The 26,246-nt window shown below is 32.9% G+C and overlaps 1 pseudogene; it reads left to right on the top strand.

Moving 5' to 3' along the window:
• The first annotated feature begins 1,717 nt into the window (after nucleotides 1-1,717).
• On the top strand, nucleotides 1,718-20,571 carry LOC111402730 (annotated as a pseudogene).
• The last annotated feature ends 5,675 nt before the right edge of the window (nucleotides 20,572-26,246 follow it).

The following is a 26,246-nucleotide window of genomic DNA, read 5'->3' as shown; positions in this document are numbered from 1 at the left end:
CGTGCTCTCAAGTTATATATTAGTCAAATCACTAATTGTAATAGTCATGTTACATATTTTGTTGATTTTGGTTACTTTAAATAATGAAATAGTCTGATTGAAGAAGATGATAAAGTCAAAAGTTAAGATTAAGGTCTTTTTTGAACCACATTTTTAAAAAGTAATTTGACATCATTTCAATCATATATTCTTCAATAAAATAATATTAAACTCAAATTCAAATCTTTTTATCATTCTTTAACCACACATTCTCTATCAATCTACTATTCTTAAATACATTCTCTTGACCTTCGAAAATGATGTCAATAGATGTTGGGCCCACTTGCGTCCACGCAGGCAAATTTCAGTGTGTTTGGATCGTTGATTTGATCGGACGGTAGAATGGACACAGAGTGCTTATTCGACACGAGACTAAGCAGTTCAGAGACTGGTGAAGCTATCGAAAAGCTCTCACACGAACAGTGATAATCTCACCCAAAATCCATTACAACTTTTGCAAGTAAATGATAAAAGGGAGCACATCCTTCTTACACATGCATTTTATTACATTGACAAAATGTCAACTACCATATACTACTAGGTTGATATTTCTGACATAAAATAAAGTAGACGTCTAATCAGTTTTTCATAAAGATATTCGTCAGATTAGCAAACATGACAGCTTCTTCGCCTCTTCGGACTTCGGTATAGACTCTTTGTTAGGGCTTCGGTACCCATCTAGTTAAATGGCACCTTGGCCAGAACAAGGATTTCGACTTTTGGAGCCAATCTGTAATCTTATTGCTTCGTCTCTTCATATGTTGCGGGCTGACTCTTTTTTTCATGTATAATAAAAGCCATATGTATTACTCATTATATATATTTATTAGTTCATGGGGCTCTTTTTAAATTATAGTAATTTTTATGAAATTAAGTATATATAAGTTGATATCTAAATGCTTAAATCTACATTTGTTACATAAATCTACTTGACAAAAAAGAGTTCGAAAATCACAAATCTCTTGTTTGGTAGAAATTAAGATTCAGGTTTTAATTTAAGTCTCTGTTTGTCACCCGTTATTTAAAAACTAAGAGTTTTGAATAGTACTTTTTTAAGAATATATGGTTAAAAAGTAAAAAAAAATTATCGATTCTTTGTGTAGAACATTTTATGGTGTGAAGGTGTGGTAGAAAATAATACTGTAGTAAACAACTTAAAATTTTAAAGAATGACAAACAGGCTTTAAATTAAAATTATCAATTAATTTTAGTCACATATTTGATGAAACTCACAACTTTTAAACTATATACTTTATCAAATTTCATTAAAATTTCCTAAAAGTCTGATTTTCAATCCCCATCAAATAGGGGTTGATTATTTTTTCATTTATTCAACAAAAAAAAGAAAAGATTTACTAATTTAGCTCCCGTTTGGTAGCAATTTTTTATTCAAAAAATCAATTTTTGATTGTTATTTCATCATTTTTTATGTCTACATTCACTGGTAGGACTCATTTAATGATTAAAAAAATCAATTTTCATAAGTAAAACCATTAAATTTTGTGGTACCTAATTTTGGATCCATAAGACTGTTCTTACACTATACAAGAACAACTCTCTTCATAATTAACTATCGATCGTGCCTTTATTTTTCATTTTTACATTCTCTATCATTTTCTCTTATATCATCCCCCTTCAGGGACCGAGAGAATCTCATTTGATAAGGGAAGAAATGGAAATGGGTGCGAGTAGTGACCCGAATCAAGAGGGGTCCGACGAGCAACAACGAAGATCCGTAGGTCCTTTTCAAAAGCACCTAGTCAAAAAATCACTTTGTGACATTGACTAAATTTTTTTTGTCATTCACCAAAAGGGCCTTTTGAAGAGTAAATGTCATTTTTGCCCTTATTATATTTTGTAATTACAAAAACATATCATTTGTTCAAAAGACAATAATATCCTATTTCAAAAAATTGATAAATCTAAACACTCTCACTTAAATTTTGAAAACAAAATCACTTTCCTTATCAGATTCTCCAACACAGTTAAAAAGAAATTTCATCTTTCATCTGCTTGAATATTAAAATCTTACAAAATTATCAAAGGCTCAACAAAAAAATATTACTAACAGCCGGCACTCGAAATTGATAAGTACAAATACGTATTTTTAATTTCATTTTAGTTAAATTAGTACATTGTTTGAATCTTTAAATCTTATTTCAGCGGATAATTTTAGAAAAATAAATTATTACAGTCTTAAACGAATGTATATTTTTTTATTAAAAACGAGGAAAAAAATTCATCTGTTCAGTAAAAATCAGCAAAATAGAAAATTCAGATAGACAGCCGGCCAGACAGTCCGGGTCGCCTGTTAACAGCGGGCCCGGACAACAGCCGGCCAGGACTGTCCAGGCTCTTATTTTTTATTTTTTTGTGTCTTGCCTAACATATTTTTTTTCGTTCTTTTATTCTCATAATTACAATTTTTTTAATAAATGATGTTTCGTAATGCAGATATGGGATCAGCTGCTGTCCCAATTTGTTATTTTAGTGAATTTGAAAAGAATGAAAATGATCAATGGGTGTGAAAATGGATGAGTGAAAGACATGGTTGTATTGCAATTGTAATAACATCAAGTACATCATATGCAGAAATGTACAATGAGATACATAATTTGCTGAAAGTCGATCCCTCTGACTATGACATGGAATTAGGATTTCTAATGGGCGAGCATACGTCCATTTCAATTCCACCTATAATGGTTATTTCCGAAACTGAAATGAAGGTTTTAATTGAAATGAATCGAAAACTTACAATTCCTATTTGCATAACTTCGATGAAGAAGAATATCCCTGAAAGTGAACACGAAGATTTTGATGGAGGGGATCGTAATGTGAATGAGTTTTGGAACACAATGGAGATAGTTCGTGATGATGTTGTGGTTATTCCAGAGACAGTTACTCCTCACCATGATTTCACTGTTACACATAAAATTTGTTCGGTAGTTCAAGACAACGAAAGAGATAATGACTTTACAAATGAGAATTTGATTGCTTTATCCCGTCTGAGACATGAGTCGAGTGGGAGCTCACAGGCTGGATCGAGTGCACGGTCCTCTAATTATTCGCTTGTAGTCCCTGATGATGAAGATTTTTATGTCGAGCAATTGTTTGACACGAAGAAAGATTTGCAAGAAGCTGTTCAACGAATTGCTTTGAAACACAATTTCGAGTTTAAAATGAAGAAATCAAACAAGTCAACTTACACAATTGTCTGCGTTGACGACAATTGCCTTTGACGTTTGCAAGCAACGAAAATGGATATGAATGAGTTCTTTGTAATTCGTAAGTATGCACGGGAACATACTTGCGAAGTGGATATTGGTCGAAATGATCAAGGCAAGCCCGACCATGGTTCATTGGTCGAGAAGTAAAACACAAGTTTCAGGACTCACGTTCATATGGCCAAAAATAGTATTGAAAGTTAAATCGCCATCTTAAAGAAATTTAAACTAGCATAAATTTTCGGAGTATTACACACGAACAATATACAAACCTTCGAATATCATCAATGACGTTCGTCGAGAGTACGGGGTGGTCATGAGTTATCAGAAGGCTTGAAAGGCCAAAAAATGCGCGTTGGAGGATTTGATGGGTTCGATCGAGGAGAGTTATGCTAAATTGGCCAGGTATTTCTTTGTTTAAATGTTTATTTAATATTTATTTCAAATGTTAGTTATTCATTTCAATTGTTTAATTAATTATTTAATAATTGTTTACTTAATATCTAGCTAATTATTTAATTCAATCATTAATTTCAATTATTTAATTAATTATTTAATCAATTATTTACTTAATATCTAACTAATTATTTAATTCAATCATTAATTTCAATTGTTTATTTAATTATTTATCGATTCTTTATTTAATGTATAATTAATTACTTAATTCAATTGTTAATTTTTCAATTTATTTAATATTGTTTATTTAATTATTTAAATTATGATTATTGTTTATTTAAATTGCTCAGGTTTTGCTATGACATTGGAAGAATTAATATTGAATCGACATTTTTTATTGAGAAGGATGACGATAATCGCTTCAAGTATTTCTTTATGGCCCTTAGACAATGCGTTTGAGGATCTCGAAATGCAATGCGACCATTAATCCTAGTCGACGGTACAACTCTTAAGGCGAAATACGGGGACAAGTTGATTATTGCAATATGTCAAGATGCTAACATCCAAATTTACCCTCCTGCATTCATCATAGTCGATGGAGAAAATGATCTAGCGATGCGTTTATTTTTCACGAAGTTGAGGGAAGTAATTGGGGATGTCGAGAACCTTGCATTCGTAACCGATCGAGGGCAGTCAATAATTAACGGTATCACCGAAGTCTTTCCTGAGGCACATCATGGTTATTGTATGTACCATATACAGGGAAATCTGAAGACAAGTATCGAGACAAGGGCATCGTTATGTTGTGTAGGAGAGCTGCAGATGCTTACAGTTTTCAAGAGTTTAAAAAGTTTATGGTCGAAATAGAAAATAAATCTTATGATGCATGGGAGTATCTGACAGAGATGGGGATCGAATATGGGGCACGATCACATTTTCCATGACGTCGAACAATGCGGAGTCGCTCGATGCCTTATTCAAGAAGGATCGAGAGTTACCAATTCTCATTGAGAACATTCGTAACAAGCTGCAACAGTGATTTCATGATCGTCGTGAGGAATCACAGAGTTGCACAAGTATGCTAACCCTAGTTCAAGAAGATAAACTCTTCAAAACTCTAGAGGTAGCGAGAAAGGTATATGTAGAACCATTGGATCGGTTTCGCTTCTCCGTGATATGTGCACGTAATTTTGGATACATCGTCTACTTGAATGATAATACGTGCACGTGTAGATAGTTTCAGTTGGAGAGTTTTTCGTGTACACATGCAGTGGCAGTGGCTATATATAGAGGAACTCCACCACACACCTTATGCAGTGCTTATTACACGATTGGTTCTTGGAGAGCAGCATATGTCGAAACCATATTTCCTATACTGAATGAAGCCGAGTGGGAAGTTCCCGATCACATCTTCCCATTGAATAACTTGTTGTCACTAGCAGTCGGCCCACGTACTCCTGGACGTACACGTACGTCTAGAATACCATCAACCAGAGAATTTTTTCGGTCTCGTAAGTACGGCAGGTGCGGTGTAACAGGACGTATCATAAGATTTTGTATAAGTCAGATCCCTCCACATGACAACGTAACAGATGTATAATTGAAATTTATGTAACATTATTTATAACATTGATGTTAATTATTTATGCATATTCTTAATGTTAATTATTAGATTTTTTTTATTTCAATATTTCATTAATTAGTTTCATGGTATTTGATTTTTTTTAAAACACGGTGCGTTCTCCACAATATACCCAAAAATTATAAATACGTCATGAAACATTTAAATAAATACATAAACTACAAAATAAAAATTAAATATTAGAAAAATAATATACATTTTACAATTATTTCATAATTACAAATGAATGAATGAAATATACAATGTTTAAATGTTACAATATGTACAATTATTTTAAAAAAACACGGCTCCAATATCTACGGATCACCATTAAATTCAAATAAATCACAAGTTAATTTATTTCTCTAATTTTGTATCCATGACTGGTTGATTGCATCAACCTTCTGTGCTACACTCTAAAGTTCTATGTACTTGATGACGAACATGCCACAATCTACCCCTACAATTACAAAATATTGTATTAGCACATCACCGTCTAACTAGAACATAAGTTGTAAAGTAAAAAAAATAAAATATCAAACACTTACAATATTTGCTGTCTCACCGTCGTCGTGTTCAGCACGGTGGCTAGTCTGTCCTGCACAATGATGTTCGCTCGTCTAGCTAGCACGAGGACGATCACAGACACTGACTCCTGATTTTGCTCGAGTTATTCTTGTGTCAGGCATGAATGATCGGGGTCGTATACATATATAACCGAGTCGGCGAATACAATGTCCACCGCAATGTATTGATGATTCACACACATTGGGATGTACAGATGCGTACAACCCTCCCATGGCTTTCCCCTGACACTCGACCACATCCCTACAACCCACTCCATCATGTATGTAGGCACCGTGTACTCGCTACCTATAGCTTGGAGCATCTGGTACTCAATGTCAACGACAAGTATGAACTCAAGGTTCAATATGAGTCAGCCAGGAATGTTGAAAGATCTTAGATGTCTTTCAGCTCGATCTCATAGCAAACCCATGTCGAAGTCAATGTGCTGCATTAAGAAACACCAATTGAAAAAAGGAGTTATTTAATTTTATAAATTCAAAATTCAAAAATATGTATACGTAATAAATAACAATATTACTACTTCACTTACATCGTCGGCGAGCCAAGCCCCCGAAGTGGTGATATCGTGAAACCACTTGTAAGCGTCCGAGATCGTCTTATGAGCAATCTTGCGGCTGGCTCTGAAAAAATAAGAAAATAAATTGTTAAATAAAATATAGATGTGTCGACGTCTGCGTAATGTACTAATCCTTAACGAATAATACAATACTTACCCACGAGTAATTGCTCTCCACTCCGTCTCAAACACTTTCCATTTGGCGTGGTCCACCTCCCTGAATAAATTGGGATGCGTGCCATCGACGAACCTCCTTCTCTTCGCCTCCACGGTAAACGGAGAAACGACGTACTATGATGGCGCCCTCGGCCTCTTGTCGACCACCAGCTCTGGCACGTGAACAGCAAGCGACACCCTCCCCATCTCCGATACCCTCTCACCTACCATCGAGACCACCTCCTTCGTCCCCTCTGACACAAAAACTACGTCCGACAAGTCTGGGGTCCGAGATGGTACCCTCTTTGCCTCGGGTACGCTCTCTTCCTCTAGTACCCTCCCGACATTCCCCTCGGGTACCCGCCTCCTCCGGCACCCTCTCAATCTCCGCCTCGGGTACTCCCTCCTCCTCCGACACCCTCACGACCTCCTTCTCCGACACCCTCCCTACCTTTGCCTCGGGTACTCCCTCCACCTCCGTCTCTATTAGGGCCCGATCCTTCATCTCCATCTCTATCGGGCCATCAAGATATGAAGCTAATGCATCATCTGATGCCTACAACGAGTCAACATACCCCATTTGACCCCCTCAACCCTGATAACCATCGGCCCCTTCGTCACCCCCTTCGTCCAGATAGCCGCCTGTCCCTTAGTCACCCCTTCTGTCTCGATAGCCCCCTGTCTCTCCGCCACCCCTCCATCCCGATACTTACAATATTTGCTGTCTCACCGTCGTCGTGTTCAGCACGGTGGCTAGTCTGTCCTGCACAATGATGTTCGCTCGTCTAGCTAGCACGAGGACGATCACAGACACTGACTCCTGATTTTGCTCGAGTTATTCTTGTGTCAGGCATGAATGATCGGGGTCGTATACATATATAACCGAGTCGGCGAATACAATGTCCACCGCAATGTATTGATGATTCACACACATTGGGATGTACAGATGCGTACAACCCTCCCATGGCTTTTCCCTGACACTCGATCACATCCCTACAACCCACTCCATCATGTATGTAGGCACCGTGTACTCGCTACCTATAGCTTGGAGCATCTGGTACTCAATGTCAACGGCAAGTATGAACTCAAGGTTCAATATGAGTCAGCCAGGAATGTTGAAAGATCTTAGATGTCTTTCAGCTCGATCTCATAGCAAACCCATGTCGAAGTCAATGTGCTGCATTAAGAAACACCAATTAAAAAAAGGAGTTATTTAATTTTATAAATTCAAAATTCAAAAATATGTATACGTAATAAATAACAATATTACTACTTCACTTACATCGTCGGCGAGCCAAGCCCCCGAAGTGGTGATGTCGTGAAACCACTTGTAAGCGTCCGAGATCGTCTTATGAGCAATCTTGCGGCTGGCTCTGAAAAAATAAGAAAATAAATTGTTAAATAAAATATAGATGTGTCGACGTCTGCGTAATGTACTAATCCTTAACGAATAATACAATACTTACCCACGAGTAATTGCTCTCCACTCCGTCTCAAACACTTTCCATTTGGCGTGGTCCACCTCCCTGAATAAATTGGGATGCGTGCCATCGACGAACCTCCTTCTCTTCGCCTCCACGGTAAACGGAGAAACGACGTACTATGATGGCGCCCTTGGCCTTTTGTCGACCACCAGCTCTGGCACGTGAACAGCAAGCGACACCCTCCCCATCTCCGATACCCTCTCACCTACCATCGAGACCACCTCCTTTGTCCCCTCTGACACAAAAACTACGTCCGACAAGTCTGGGGTCCGAGATGATACCCTCTTCGCCTCGGGTACGCTCTCTTCCTCTGGTACCCTCCCGACATTCCCCTCGGGTACCCGCCTCCTCCGACACCCTCTCAATCTCCGCCTCGGGTACTCCCTCCTCCTCCGACACCCTCACGACCTCCTTCTCCGACACCCTCCCTACCTTTGCCTCGGGTACTCCCTCCACCTCCGTCTCTATTAGGGCCCGATCCTTCATCTCCATCTCTATCGGGCCACCAAGATATGAAGCTAATGCATCATCCGATGCCTACAACGAGTCAACATACCCCATTTGACCCCCTCAGCCCTGATAACCATCGGCCCCTTCGTCACCCCCTTCGTCCAGATAGCCGCCTGTCCCTTAGTCACCCATTCTGTCTCGATAGCCCCCTGTCTCTCCGCCACCCCTCCATCCCGATACTTACCACTCCCACCCTGATACCCGTCAGTCCCACGCAGGCTTGCTATGTCAACCAGTATCGCTTTAACCTCAGCATAAAGGTCTTTTAAATCGACTTGTACTATCCCGACATCACGTCGTAAGTCAGCTACTTCGCCTCTTAAGTCAGCTACGTTGCCTCTGATCTCCATCATAAGTCGGAACATATCATCGATGGAAGCACTCTGACTACGTGCAGCAAATCCACATGGGAGGTGTCCGGACGCAGGAGACGGTGATCTCATGTAGGAAGGTGACACCCTCGGCGGAGGTGATAATCGACGACGCTCCTAAAAAAATTACAAATGAATAACTTAATTAAAAAATTATAACGATAATCATAGATTATATTCAATTAACATACCGTGTCCCGATCGACGATGGACTCAGGCCTCTATCGAGCAGGACGATCTGTCAACAACTCACGGATATAAGTCTGATCTTCCTCCTCGATCGATAGTGTCAACTCAGTGAGGATTTCAAGTTGACATATTGACATTTCATCAAATTACTGACCACGTATCGAGATTTCGAAAATTACATACGACAGAAAACGCAAATGTATAATACGTACCTCAGAATCGTCGAGGATAGCCGATAACTGTTTTATAATGGGCTTGTCTTGTACTCGCCAACGGTGCATCCGAGGGATGCATGTATCCCCTCTCCTCGCATACTGACCAGCCAGGATGGGGACAGTCTTGTATACCCATATCTGCAACAATTACGATTATTAAATGTACAATTTAATAAAAAAAATAGATAACTCATTATGTTAAACATTTACCTGCAAAGTTAACGGCATGCCATATACAGTGTACTTACGCTCCGGCCTATCTTCCCTGGCATCGAATGCCCCTCCTGAAGACGCGTAAAGTATTGACAAAGCATATCTGCCCTCATGGATAGCTGTTGAACGTATCGATGTCATCAACAATTTGCAAATGAAAAACGTCAATCAACGTCTTCCTGTGATGACATCTCAGTACGCTCTTGAGTATAAACACCATCTGGTCGCATCCCCTGAATGCACCAGTGTCACTGTCGTGTGGCCATTAAAATAATCATTTAGCAACCTCTTGTTTGTCGGAATATTGGCCCTCGCTACCTCTTCGCCCATACATCTCAATCTAGTGATGAGGGCTAACTCGAATATGGAAAATGTTGCAACATTGCCCTCAAGATTAAAGCGGAGGGCATCTCCATCAATTGGTTTAAGTAGTCGACATAGTAATGAATCGATCAACTGTCCAGAAAACTGTACATAGCGCAGCGAATGTAGGGGCCACAGCCAGGATCGAAGTTATATCTCTGCGTGCTCTTCGTCGAATGAATCCAACACCGTTGTGAAGCTGATAAAGTTACAACTCAACGTAACTTTGCCAGGAACCTGTCTCAAAGCGGCGTCCAAATGGTAATCCATCCTGCAAAATTTCAAATGTTAGAACATTTCAAACATAATGTCACAAAATTTGACTAACTGAACTATAAGTATACGCACGAAATAACAGATAATAAAAAAAATGAATTAGAAATTAGACAACAAGTTATAAAAAGCGAAAAACTAATTTTTGTAAAATTATTTATTTCATAGTTTATTTTAATTCTTTATTATTTATTTCAATTCTTTATTTAATTTGTTTCAATTGTTTATTTACTTGTTATTTAAATTATTTTTTGAACATTTAAACTTAAATATTTAACTATTCATTTCAAATTTTAGATATTTATTTCATTTGTTTATTTCACATTTATTTTAATTGTTTATTGAATGCTTAATTTTAATTATTTAATATAATTGTTTATTAATTATTTTCATTTGTTAACGTAAATACTTAATTATTTGGTTTATTTTTCTTTAGTTTATTCAATATTTATTTTAATTATTAATTGAATATTTATTTATTTATTTTAGAAGTTAGAAATTTATTTTGATTGTTTATCTAAATTTTAATTACTTACTTTGATTAATTTTGTTTGTTTATTATTTAAAATGCTATTATTGTTGGATTGAAATTGTTTATTTTATATTTAATTACTAATTTTGATTATTTATATTTAATTACTTAATTAAATAAATTATTTTGACTATTTATATTTCTTAGTTATATAAATTGTTTACTTTTACATAAATGTTCATTATTTATTTCAATTGTTTATTTAAATTATTCATTTAAATTTTTTATTTGTTTATTTAAAATTTATTTTAATTGTTTATCGAATGCTTAATTTTAATTATTTATTGTAATGTTTATTTAATTATTTTCATTAAATTATTTATTGAACATTTAAATGTAAATATGTAATTATTTGTTTTATTTTTCTTTAGTTGTTTATTCAATATTTATTTTAATTATTAATTGAATATTCAATTATTTATTTTGAAAGTTGGATATTTATCTCAATTGTTTATCTAAACTTTAATTACTTACTTTGATTATTTTTATTTGTTTATTATTTAAAATACAATTATTGTTTGATTGAAATTGTTTATTTTATATTTAATTACTGATTTTGATTATTTATATTTAATTATTTATTTAAATAAATTATTTTGAATATTTATATTTCTTAGTTATTTAAATGTTCATTATTTATTTCAATTGTTTGTTTAAATTACTTTTTCGAATTGTTTATCTGTTTATTTAACATTTATTTTAATTGTTTATCGATTTTTTAATTTTAATTATTTATTGTAATTGTTTATTTAATTATTTCTTGAACATTTAAACATAAATATGTAATTATTTGTTTATTTCATATTTATTTTAACTATTAATTGAATATTTATTTATTTATTTTAAATGTTAGATATTTATTTCAATTGTTTATCTCAATTTTAATTACTTACTTTGATTATTTTTATTTATTAATTGTTTGAATTATGATCATTGTTGAATTGAAATTGTTTATTTAATATTTAATTACTAATTTTCATTATTTATTTTTAATTACTTATTTAAATCAATTATTTTGAATATTTATATTTCTTGGCTATTTACTTTGTTTATGTATTATTTAAAATTTTCATTTTTTATTTCAATTGTTTTTTTATTTATTTGTTTCAATTGTTCATTTAAATTATTTGATTTAATTCTTTATATTCATTGATTATTTAAATTATTTATTGAACAAGTAAACTTAAATATTTAATTATTTATTTTAAATGTTAGAAAATTATTTGAACTAAATTTTAATTACATATTTTGATTATTAATATTTATTCATTATTTACATTTTTTATTTATCATTGAAATAATCATTTATTTATTATTTAAATGTTCATTATTTATTTTTGTGTATTTAAATTATTTATGAATACAACAAAAAAAATTAAAAATGGGGGGAAAAAAGGGTCACAGCTAGGAGGGCCGTCTAGAAAGACGTTGTGCTTCATCTTCTCCGCTCTAGTTGCTTTTCGACGATCTCTGTCTGAAAAACACCTTCAAAAATGTCATTTCCAATAATTTCACAAATGTACAAAGATTTCTACCACTATTTCCAACAAAATAAACCTTCAACGTCCAAGTTCAAAGATTAATGGAGGAAAAATAAACAAAACTTACCTTCTTCGCCTCTAATGGTAGTCGGTCGGTCTCCTTCCAAAAAAAAATTATTTGTTACCTTGCTATTTCTTCCCCTTCTTTCTCCCGATGTCAGTGTGAGTGATTTGTGTTAAGGGCATTATTCACTTTTCATTGTTTTTAAGGTTTTTACAGATTTTTCAATTTTTATTTTTAAACAGTAGTAGGCCATTTTGGAAAAAAATGGCTAATTTTCGTGGGTATCTGCCACCGTCTCCTCAGATCCGAGATCTACACCTACGATGCTCCATGGCCATCTACGCGGGATATTTTTCTATTTGACCTATCACTACTCCTTTTTATGGAAATGTATATATTATCCTTAATGAAATGATTCTTTCTATATTGCAACATGTGTTCTAATCTTTTAATCATTTTATCTTCTATTTACTCTATTTTGGATATTTGAATATAAAATCATTCTATAATCTAATAAATAAGAATAATCTGCAACATACATATCATATTTTCTTAATAAAATACCATATTCTTCAAATGGCAAATTTATATTTTTTAATTGAGATATAATATTCTTTATTTCTTCTCCCATAAATTATCTAATCTTTCAATTGTATATCCTGGCATTTATCAAAAATAATCATCATGTAATTGTCCCTGCGATTCTTTTAAGATCTTAAAAAGATTCATTCTAATTTTAATACAAGTTTAATAGTTTTACCTTAGATTTGATCTAGACCTGTATTGTTAGAACCGAGCGACCTTCGAGTTCTAAATTTGTAAATTGCTTCCTTCAACGGCCTCCTGCCTTTACGGAATTATTACTATTTCAGCTACTTGCTCTCACTGTATCAACTTCTAAAAAATAAAATTCTAGACTTCTGTTAAGGAAAACTCTCTTTTTGCTAAAATAAGAAGAAAACTTTATATTAAATCCTTCAAGAATCTATGGGAAAAAGATTTAGAAACTCATATTGATATCAAAATATTGAAATTTTATTTCTATCAAGATTGATACAAGACTTCTATTTGGTATGAAGGGATTTCCAGAAAAAACTGGTTTTTCAAACTAAGGATGGGCTATTGCTTACAACTCAAGAATTCAAGATGGGGTGAGATGATTTTCTTCTATGGTAATGTCTCTATTTATACTAGTTTATGAGACTATTATATCATTGATTACATCAGTAAAGGCACTCATGCCTCTCTATTTTCTTCCTTAGGCCTACATCTTCACATGTTGGTTCAACTTTTCTATCCAAAGAGTATCTTTTTTCTATTATTGCTCTTTATCTTCAATGTCTTCACATGTAGCATTATTGTCCTTCATACAACCTTATCTTCTTCTTTTATTTCTTCACATGCAGTTGGGGCACTCCCTTAGCTGACATGATTTTTTTATAGTGGTAGGACATCCTGAAAATTGATGTATATCAAATCTTGTAATATGTTCTTTTAAAATTTCTGATTTTGCATATCCTCAATTGGATACCAACATCCAGTTTTCATATTGGCACAGGCACGAGAATTTTTTATCAAACAAATTTTTAGCAATGTTGTAGATGACTTTAATTCCAAGTGCTCTTCTATGTCTAATCCATGATTTTGTCACTGTTGGAACTTTTCTATTATTCTCTGTAACATCAATTTGAAAATTGGCTGCAACATATTCAATTGAGATTATGTGTTCAACTAGATAGTAAACAACTCCATCATATTCTGGACTGGTTGAATAGAATTTTAAAAATATCTTCATTCCCTTGGCAAATCTGGATACTTTCTTAATGAATATGTCATCAAACTTTGAAATTTCAATAAAATCTTTTCCTGGATAAATTAAATCCATGAATCCATAGTCTTCCATGGCTGTTATTTTGGGGTAAACATTATTTCCCGGAAAAATGAAATATGAATCACTTATTTTTATTTCATAAGCGATTTTGACTATTTTAGCATATTTTTCTTCGTTTGGATCTAAAGGGATTTTATCTTCTTAGTCTATGATGCTTATTATTTTGGTATCTCTTTTATTTCCATGTATCATAACTTTCTTGATTGATGATATAGAAATGGAATCTCCTTTATTATCAGTTTGTATGTTGTCACGTCTGGGTCCACTGCTGCTTCCAGCTGTCCCTGTTTGGTATTGATTTGGAAAACTCATTTCTGAGCTCTTTAGTATATCTATTTCAAACAGTATATTTTTTAATTGTGCTGCAATAGCATCAACTTGATTTTTGAGTTCTATGGCATATTTATGATGCTTAGTAGTGATATTCAACAATATTTTCATATTTGAGTTGAACATCTCTGAGATCTGGGTTGCTCCAGAACTTATATCTTCAGATTATTCTTTAAGAAAATTTGTCCTTTCTTGTATGTGTATAATAGATTGGTATAACTCCATGGCCTTGGCTCTATCCATCAGCAAATTCTATGTTTCTGCTGAGAAAATCTGCAAGAAATTTATTAACTCCTTTAGTATGAACTATATCAAAATTATAAAATGCTAAATAAGCTTGCCATCTATGAAGTCTTCTGTATTGTGGTTCTGAGGGTAACTTATTCCTGACTAATCTTGCAACTTGAGAGTTATCAGTTTCAACAATAAATTTTTTGGATAATAAAAACAATGAGAACTTTTTTATTCCTCTAATAATTGCTAGTAATTCTTTTTCATGAGTAGTATAATTTATTTCTGCTTGGTTAACTGTTCCACTTGAGTATCTACAAATTTCATTAAGATATGTTTTTAATATTACTGCCAAATATTTATCTGATGCATCAGTATTAACAATCAAATTATCTTTTTCATCTGGTAATCTTAATTTTGGTAGATTTTTGCATTCTTCTTTTAATGATTTAACGATTTTTGTATGTTATTTATTCCATCCCTTAGTATTTGTTTTTCTTAGTAAAACTTGAATTTTATATCTTTTCTTAGAAAGATTTTTAATAAACCCTTCTGCATAATTTAAATATCCTAAAAAGTTTTGAATTTGTTCCTTGGATTCTAATTTATTTTAAAAACTTTTTATCTTTTTGGATATATGAGTCTGTAATTTTATCCCTCTTTTATCTATTGATAATCCAAGAAAGTCTATCTCTTGTTTTTCTATTATAGATTTCTTTTTAAATAGTACAATTCCTTCTTTTTTACATTCATTAATAAATTGGATTAAATGATTTCTATGCTCTTCTTTACTATTATAACATATTAATATATCATCAATATAAACTATTAGAAATTCATTAAACTTTTTAAATATATTATCCATCCGTCTTTGATATATTTGTGGAGTATTTTTCAAACCAAATGACATAACTAACCATTCATATTTTCCTTGAGGTGTGCTAAATGCAGTATATTGTATACTATTTTCTTCCATTTTTACTTGCCAAAATCCTAATTTACAATCAAATTTTGAATAATATTGTTTTCCTTTTGCAAGATTTATACTTCTTTATTTGGTAGAAAGTAACCATCAAATTTAGTATATTTGTTTAATTCTTTATAATTTATAACCATTCTAGCTTTTCCTCTAACTTGTTTAGAGTGTTTCATAACCATAAATGCTGGCCTGCTATGAGGTCCATTACTAGGTCTAATAAGTTATTGTTCTAATAATTCTTTTATCTGATTTTTAAATTCTTGTGTATCTTCTATTGTATACATCATTGGCCTTACTCTTATTATAACATTTTCTATTAATTCTATTTTGACTTTTGGGTGATGTGGTTTCCAAAATAATAATGAATTTTCTCCATAAACATTTTCTAATTGTTCAATAATTTTTTCTATATTAATATCTATTCCTATTTTTAGAACCTTTTTATATAATATTCTTTTATTTTTTATTTCATTATTAAGAATTGGTTTTTTCTCCCATTTATTACCACGCTGGGCTGGCTGAACTCTATAAGGTTTAAATTCTCTAGGAATTTTTAATAAGTGTCCACAAGGTGTTTGTAGCATTATCATATAATTATTTTGTTTATAAAATTGAAATTGTTGTATGAAATCATTTCCTAATAACATATCACATTCTAATTTATCATATTTATAAATTTTATTTATTGTTAATTGTTTACTTCCAAAAATTATATTAATTTTATCAGCACTATTAATTATTTGAGTACTTTCTCCTGTAACACCAGTTATTTTTATATTACTATTATTATTCCATGATTTTATTAAAAAACTTTTAAATATTGTTATATCACTTCCTATATCTATTAAAGCACAAGTTGTTATGTTTGTTTCTACAATAGTAATTTGTATATACAGAGCTAATAGAAAACTTATTTGATTATTCATCTAATTCTTTTTACATAATGTAGTTTTTCCATTATGAACAATATATAATCCTTCTCTTTTTATACTATAATCTTCTAATCCATTTAAAAAATCCATTCCTAAAAGTATATGAGGATTTCTAATTCTAGACTTGTTATTATCAAAAGTAACTTTTAATCCATATCCTTCTATTCCTTCATATTCTTGTATATTTATATTACTTCTTTATATTTTTTCAATCTCTTTATTCAGATCCTGATTCATCCTCTTCTATTTCACTTATATATACTTCTTGCTCATAGTATTTTTCAATATCTGATATTTCACTTAATTCATCTTTTATTTCTAAATATTCTTTTTATAATATTCTAACTTTTTTTTATCACAATCAAGACTTATATGACCTATTTCTCCACAATTTCAACATTTACATTGGCTTTTATTCTTCTTTTTATCTTTTTGTTGGTTATATGAGTTATTTTTTCTTTTGTAATATCTTCTTCTAGGTTTTATATATTTTTTATTAAAATTTCTAAATATTTTAAATTTTTTATTTTTATACTTTCTTTTATTAATTCTTTTTTCAGGATTGCATCCCCATTGTACAGGAGTTTTCATATCTTCACAACATATTTTAGTTAACTTTCTTGATTTTTTCATTAATTGTTTTTGTTGACATATATTTGCAAGTTTTTCAAATAAAAATTTTATTTTTGAACCTAAGGTTCTAGGTATTCCAGTATTATCTCTAATATATTTTTCAAATTCTATTTTAAAATATATTCCCCATGAACCTAGCAACTTATTATAATATATGTCTTGGTATACTTATTGATTTTCATTGCTATAAAATTGAACATAATAATAATTTTTAAATTCACAACTATATTCTTTAATTTTACACATATCACATATTGTTAAGTTTATTAATTTTATTATAGCATTATCTTTTTCTCTTATTGATTCTTCTTCATTATTTCTTATCCAATTTTCTCCTAGAAATTCATCTGAAATATATTACACTAATTTTTCTATACTTTGTCTATTTGATTTGATTATTTTTGTTTGTACATTTCTTTTTATTAATGTTTTTGTATCATTACTTATTCATTCCCATCAATTTCTTACATCTCCTTCAAATGATGCTATTAAGAAATCTATTTTTTTTTTCAGTACTTTCTTATGTGTTATCTTTATTATATAAAAAGAATAATATCATTGAATCTGCCCAAATTAATAAGGTTTTTTTAGTATCTATTTTGCAATTTAAATCTAGTTTTGTTCCTCCATGATTAATTGGTTTATCATAATTATCATTTAATTCAAACACATCTTTATATTTATTTCCTTTAGGTGGTTGTTTATCTCTTACTTTATCAAAGAATTGTCTATATGATTTATTATATATAGGTACATAGCTTTCATCCGTGTCATGTAATTCTTGTTTAGAGATTCCTGTTGGATTAGGCCTTCCTCCAGTATTCATTAAAACTTGGTATTCACTTATATCAGTTAAGCTTAATTGATCAAAATTTTCTATTAGTAAATCTAATTCTTCACCCATCTTCTTTTTCTTCTACTTTTAATTTTCCTAATGACTCTTCTAGTATTTTTGGTAATATATTATTTCTAAATTCATCATCCATACTCTCTGTTTCTATTACTATATTTTCTTTTTTCTATATGTTTCTTTCCTATCCGAATCATCTCTTTTTCTATAAGTTTTTTTTTATCTTTATTCTTATTATTTTCTTTTAATTCTCTAATTTCTATTTTTAATATATTTATATCGTCTCTTGTTTCATTTACTTCATTTCTCAAATCTTGTACATCATTTATTAACATTTTTATTAATGATTTTAATTCTTCCATATATTCACTTATTGACATCTTAATTTTTCCTTATTTCTAACTCATAAGTTAATTTGCATCTTTTATCTTTTTTTTTTTATCTATTATTTTTCCAAATCTTCTTTCAGCTATATCTGGATCTACTAATTCTTCTTTTACTATAGTAAAGTATTTACTCTCAAGTCTTAATCTTTCACATTTTAATTTTGTTAATTGTCTATTATTTGGTATTCTCATTCCTTCTGGTATTAACATTATATTTCTTATTTCTTCTTGTATTTTATCCATTTTTAAAAGTAATTTATTCAATTTTTGATGTGTATTATCAATTGTACTCATATTTTTCTTTATAATATAAATTATTATCTTCATCTTCATATATATATATTAATAATTTTTTCATATGTATATATATCTTTTATTTTTTATAATATTATTTTCTCTAATATTTGTTCCTTTATTTCTTTAGGAAGTTCTTTAATTATTGTCAAAGTTGTTATTTTTAATTTATTATGAATAGGTTTTAAAAATATGTAACTTCCTTTTTTTTCTTCTAAATACCAATAATTATCTATTTTTCTTATTTTAACTTCCACGATCTCTATAACTCTGATACCAATTAAGGGGGCTACTTAGAGTAAACAAAAATCAAATAAAAATATTAATCAAAAAATTCAAAATAAAATTTATCAAATTTTAATCAATATTTAATTTTAAGAACTAAAATAGAAAATTTCTATATTATGATATCTTATTATGTAATATCCAAATAAAGGATATTTTTGATATGTAAATTATATAAGAATCATTTTGGAAATGTAACCCTTTTGAAAAGGTTATTTCCATATATTTCCCCATCTACGCCATGAACTGGAGCGTTCGCAAGGACAAGAATTACCACCTCGCCATAGCCAGTCTTCTCGAACAGTACACCAACCGGGTCGAAATCGTTCAGCTTGATGATTCCATAGGAGAGATGCAACCCGACACGGATCCTTCGAACACCCTTACCCGCCGACAAAGCTCATTTTCATACCCGATACGGAATGCCAGTGCCCTGACCTTCTTGCTTCGGCTTCTGATTTTCTCCGCCTCTAGCACATATCGGATGGTGGCGGCTCCGGTATGGATGGACGGCGCGTGGAGATGAAAAGTTTGTTGAATAATAACAAGAATAGTGAGTTTTCTGGGCTGTTGACTTCGTTTGATTGGAATGAAGCGGAGCCAAGGCGGATTGTGACGTCTAGTATTGATACCACTTGTACAATTTGGGATATTGAAAAGGAGGTGGTGGATGCACAATTGATTGCTCATGATAAGGAAGTTTATGATATTGCTTTGGGAGGTGTTGGGGTTTTTGCTGATGGGTCGGTTAGGGTTTTTGATCTCCGGGAAAAGGAGCATTCCACGATTATTTATGAAAGCTCCGAGCCTGACACTCCTTTGGTTCGGTTGTGATGGAATAAGCAGGACCCAAGGTACATGGCCACAATTATATTGGATAGCAGCAAGGTGGTGGTGCTGGATATTCGTTTCCCCACTCTTCCGGTGGTGGAGTTGCAGAGGCACCAGGCGAGCGTGAATTTAGTTGCCTGGGCTCCTCATAGCTCCTGCCATATTTGCACAGTAGGGAATGATTCCCAGGCGCTTATCTGGGATCTTTCCTCCATGGGGTAGCCAGTCGAGGGTGGTCTATTCTGGCATACACGGCCGGTGCTGAAATCGAGTAGCTGCGGTGGTCTTCCTCCCAACCTGATTGGGTTGCCATTGCATTCTCCAACAAGCTGCAGATTCTGAGGGTATGAGTAGATGATTCCACCTGCCAATTAGTGGTATGACTGACCATCATCAGCCTCTACATTAGCTAGTTGCTGGGTGCAATCGATTATCTGAATTCAAGACTTCTTTTTTCCACGATATTGAAGCATCACAAATTGTTGCATTCAAAGAAGCGACCTACATCTGATGAAATTTTCCATTGTTATGTTATCTTTTCTGAAGTAGATAGTAATTGTAGTTTCTGGCCTGGTTAGATAGGGAAAATGAGCTGCTTAATTGTGTTCCTCAAGTTTATTTTTTTGCTAATGATCATTGTATTCTTTTGTGTAATGCTATTTAGCACACCACAAGTATTATTAATTGATAAATCATCTCAAAACTTAAAAGTAAGGACATGAGACACATTTAAATGACCTATCACTTGAAGACAACTAAACTGTTGCTACATAGCATTATTCTAATTTATTTATTTTTGGCTAATTTCATCTTTACCTACAAAAATGTACTTTTGAGGTTGACGTTTCATGAAAGACATGTTGTTACTGATTTCAGAAAATGAAGGACTGAGCATGGACAATATGCTCCAGCTGCACTTCGTAATACTTGAACTAGTGAGAATAATTTCATTTACAAATTGTTCCTTTATTTGATTGATTTCAAGGGTTATTGATCTGACTGACTGAAATTTGTTGGAAGGTAGAATGGAAGGTGTTCAATTTCCTGTAGTTTTTGGTTCTGGTGATGCATTTTCTTCTTCTATGTACAACCTGTCTTTCTTGTGTGTTTTGTGATTCTCTATTTAAGCTAAAAATACTAGTTCTTGCTTTCATATTCTTGTGATTCCCTTAGCAAGGTACTATGTTCTTCTGGCTTATAGCATTTGAATGTAATATCATTTTTTTCCCGAAATTTAGATTGTGCTTGGAAGTTGTGGAATTGTTGCTCATGTTTGAAGATCAAAGCATCTTTAGTAAAGTCTTTAGGCATGGGGCAAAAGATTGGTAAGTGCTTATACAAGTTAAAAACATGTTGATAGTTAACAAGGAATACTGGCTTGAACTTTGGGTAACTAGTTTATAGTAACCTGTCACTTGATCCACCTTTTCTTGGCTGCACAGCTTGGTTAAGCCTTCAGTCCAAGCTGCGATTGTAAACCAGATCTCACGACTACCTTTTACAAAAATCTAACTTTATTTTTCCCCATTTCTGGTTAATGGGAAGTGAAGAGAATGCATTTTTTTATCTGATAACAAAATTTTATGCTAGTATCATTTTTTGATGGGCACACATCTTCTAATCTTGTTTATAAAGAATGTATCAAGTGCCCTTGACTCCAAATGGAATGTGGCCTGGAATATTATAAAGAATATGAGATTCCAACGTTAAAAGTTGAGTGGAGCTTATTGATCAGGTGAAACTTCCTCGTCTTGTAATTCCAAAAGTGAAGACAAACCACGGTATTTACAATGGAAATGAGCATCATTTTATCTATCTATACAGGGCATGGATGAAGATTAGCATAATTTCACTCAATCTGAGGGCTTGTACTTTTATAACACACACATTCATTTGATGATAAAGACTACATAAAAAACTTCAGCAGGGTGCTTGTAATTGGTATGCAATTGTTTTAGGATAACCAATCAATTGGAATTGTGTTTTTTACAATTTAATGGTAGACAAATTATTTTATTGAAAAAATGTTTTTGACCAACGTGTAGTTAAAAAAGTAAGAAAAAATTTTGAATTTACGCGCACAATTATTTTATTAAAAAAAAGTCTGATTGAAAATAAGTTCGTGGATAAATGAGTCTCTAAAATGATCTCGAATATGGGCTAAAAGGCCAATAACTCCCTGCAGCCCCACAAAATCACTCAAGGCATTTTCTTTTCAATTTTTTTGTTGGGTTACAAATTGCAATTTGCTATTATGGCCCTAGATTGAATAATAGTCCGCATCTTACAATGACTTAATCGTCATTGCTCAACGGAAATTGGCTTTTTCGATATATCATAATTGGCTTTTGTTGATATACATAAACAGGATTATCACTGAAAATTCTTTAAGTGCTTGTTTGGTAGGGATTTTGATAATTAATTTTTTGACCGTTAGAGATAAAGTGAATTTTACTTGTGAGAGAAGAATTCAAAAATAACGATTAAAATAGTGAAATAACGATCAAAAAAATTAATTTTAATTAGCCTAAAATATGTAACAAACAAGCTCTATGTTAGGTAGGTTCCATTTTCCAACAACAAAAAGACTTTTTGCTGCAACCATATGTACGTCTTAATTGTGAAAGTCAAATTCGTGGGCTAAGCCCACCTAAAATAGTAACCCAATTATTGTAAAGCCCTATTAACAGGCATATCCAAGTGGCCTCGGTATGACGCTATGAATTAAGTGGAAGGAGTGGCAGAAATCTGGGTATATTCATCACCCTGTTGGCAACAATTTATATTGTGTTGCAGTGATTTCTACTCGACTTCTTCATCACCAAACTTGGAAGGTAGCATCGAATTTTAATGGTGTAAAAAGGGGCTTTATATGTCGAAAGATCTGGTTGTTGTGAACGATTTAATTGCATATCAACTCCTTGTAGTTTATTTATTTTTCCAAAATGTTGTTTCTTGATGGCGACATTATTTTTTACGGTTTTCTCCTTGCCTTGAAAACTGGCTGCCCTACAAGTGTAATACGTGAAATACCCACGACCAAGCTTATGAATATCAAGCTTCCTCCTCTTGGTTTTTGAGATACACTTTCATTCATAAAGGCCTTTTTTTGTTCTCCATGTTAACCAAGTCGTGGCGGATTGCTTTTGTTGTTTTCGATTTGTTGTACGGAACAAATTTTCCATAAATGACGTGCTAAACCAGATGAACAATTACAAAACAGTAAAACAGAATATCATTTCCAGAAAATGAATTGTACAGAATAAAACAGAAGCATAAAGAAGTCCAGGATGATCGAGGCGAGAACTAGGCTCTCTGTCCTTAAGACGTTTTTACCCCATCACACGGTGCTTACGGTATGTGGTAAAGCGTCTCCCAAGATACAACGATCAGACACTTGCAGAAGCAGCACTTCGACTGCAAGACAACGAACCAGAAGGGAAGTACTCTCTGTAAACTATTACAGAGAAAAAGAGTATGTATGCAGAATGATTTCGTGATGTTTCTGTGTGTTGTTTTTTAAAATTGAAAGCCTGAGGACCATTCAAATAGAGGAGAAAGTTGACGGTTGAGCAGTTTCCATCCACCACTCATGCCCACTTAACGCACAGTTTTAGCAAACTGATGGGTCGGTTAATAAAATATCAAAGGGAGGGAATTAATTGAATTTAAAAAAAAATTAAATTAATATTAACACAGGCCCACACCCACGACTCGACCCGACCCGGTCGGCCGGTGGGACGGCGGCGCGCGCGCGTGTGGCCTTTGGATTAGTTTAAACATTGTCTAAGACTCCCCCCTTTCAAAGACTATTGGTACCCCTAGGGGCCCAAACTCATATCCAAACTTGAAGTTTATTAAGTGGTTCAAGGTTGTGTTTGCAACCTATGTGGGATTAAAACATTTTTCCAATTTTTTCCCATTTATTCCTCTTATTTATTGTCCAACTTTCAACCATAATTTCTCATTCATATTGAAGTAGTTTTTCACAATTAAAAATTCTACACTCATCTACTCGGAAAGTAGAATTTAATTGAACATCAATTTCGATACATCGAGCATCGGGTCCCACTTAAAATTGTGGTCAAAGTTGACCCAATTGACCCACCATTTCCAACAATCCTCCACATGAATGGAAATTATCATGACTATGCAATGCAGACACGAACAAAGAGTACAGGCGAAAGACTTATTGCATCAGGAGAGGTAGCTTTTGGCTTTGAACCTGCCTTAGTGGAATACTATCGAGTTTACTTGGCTAATAAGTGAACTGATGTCTTGAACTGTTCAGCCGTTGGTGTAAACCAAAACAATAGTATCCACACAATAACCTTTCTATTCAATTCTTAGGTTCTCATAGTTGTGTTCATTTTGGCCCTGAACAATTCTTGGGATTCATAAGTGTTTTAGAGAATTTTAAGCCCCAAATTCTCATAGAAGCGGCCCCACTTCACACTTATATAGGTTATCTCCTATTAAGAGTATTCTGCTATACCCCACTTGGTTTATCCAAGCTATAGGAATCATTGAAAGTTACAACTTAGCCTTTTACTTTCCGCAGACAGCACTTTTTATAAAGGGATGGTTAAGTGCTTAATAGAGTCTTAATAACTTAGTTGTCCCATTGAACCAAGATCTTGGGATCTCCAGTCAACAAGGTTGGGTTACCATCATCAAGATTCATGCATGTTCGGCTTTAATCCCATTCCCTTTGATCGATAATATACTTGATCTCTTAGTAGACCTTTTGTAAGCGGATCCACGAGATTCTCCTTTGATTTCACATAATCAATGGAGCTAATACCATTTGAGATCAACTACTTTATGGTATTGTGTCTATGACGTAATGTCTAGACTTACCATTATACATGCAATTTTGTGCCCTTGCAATAGCAGACTGATTGTCACAGTGAATACTAATTGTAGGCATCGGCTTAGGCCAACACGGGATATCCTCTAAGAAGTTACGAAGCCATTCTGCTTCTTCTCCAGCTTTATCTAATGCAATAAACTCCGATTCCATTGTTGATCAAGCTATGCAAGTTTGCTTTGAAGATTTCCAAGACACTGCCGCATCACCAAGTGCAAATATATAACCACTATGGATTTAGAATCTTTTATATCAGATATCCAATTTGGATCACAATATCCTTCTAATACTGTTGGATATCTCATATAATGTAATCCAAATTTTAATGTATGTTTTAAGTATCGAAGTACCCTATTCAATGCCTTCCAGTGATCATTGCTTGGAGTACATGTGAACCTACTCAATTTATTAACTGTGAACGCAATGTCAGGACGTGTGCAGTTTATTAAATATATCAGAGTTCCAATAACCTGAGAATATCTTAATTGATGTACAGGTTCACTTCTATTTTTTGCTTAGTGTAGACTCGTGTCTAACGGAGTTTTGACTGGACTTTCATCAAAGACTCCAAATCTCTTTAGCACAGACTCAACATAATGAGATTGTGAAAGAACGAGGCCATCTGGTGTTTTAGAAATTTTAATTCCAAGAATTACATCTGCTATACCCATGTCCTTCATGTCAAAATGTTTTGTAGCATTTTCTTAGTAGAGACAATGATATCATGATTACTACCCAGAATTAGCATATCATCCACATATAAACATACTAAGACATATGCTGTCGATGTACTCTTATTATACACACATTTATCACACTCGTTAATTTTAAAACCATTTGACAGCATTGTTTGTCAAACTTTTGGTGTCACTGCTTTGGTGCCTGTTTTAGTCCATATAAAGATTTAACGAGTCTGCAAACCTTTTTCTCTTGTCCATGAGCGACAAATCCTTCAGGTTGCTCCATGTATATTTCTTCTTCCAACTCACCATTTAGAAAAGCTGTTTTAACATCCATTTGATGAAATTCAAGATTATGTATCGCAGCAATTGCAATAAGGATTCTTATCGAAGTAATCCTCGTTACTGGTGAGTAAGTATCAAAGAAATCAAGACCTTCCTTTTGTCTATATCCTTTTGCTACCAAACGAGCTTTGTATTTATCAATAGATCCATCCGATTTTAACTTTTTCTTGAAAATCCACTTGCAACCTAGAGGTTTATTTCCAGGTGGGAGATCAACCAACTCCCAAGTATGATTTTGCATTATCGATTCAATTTCACTATTGATAGCTTATTTCCAAAAAGGAGCCTCTGGTGTTGACATTGCTTCACTGAATGTCTTTGGTTCATTTTCGATCATGTACGTTATAAATTCCGAACCGAAGGACATAGATTTTCTATCCCTTTTACTGTGTCTGAGTTTTTCTTCATTTTCATCATCATTTGCAGCATTGTAA

Source organism: Olea europaea, chromosome 10, assembly GCF_002742605.1.
Source record: "Olea europaea var. sylvestris chromosome 10, O_europaea_v1, whole genome shotgun sequence".
Classification (NCBI taxonomy): Eukaryota; Viridiplantae; Streptophyta; class Magnoliopsida; order Lamiales; family Oleaceae; genus Olea; species Olea europaea.
The sequence above is the reverse complement of the archived record's forward strand: the minus strand, read 5'-3'. Positions and strand labels throughout refer to the sequence as shown.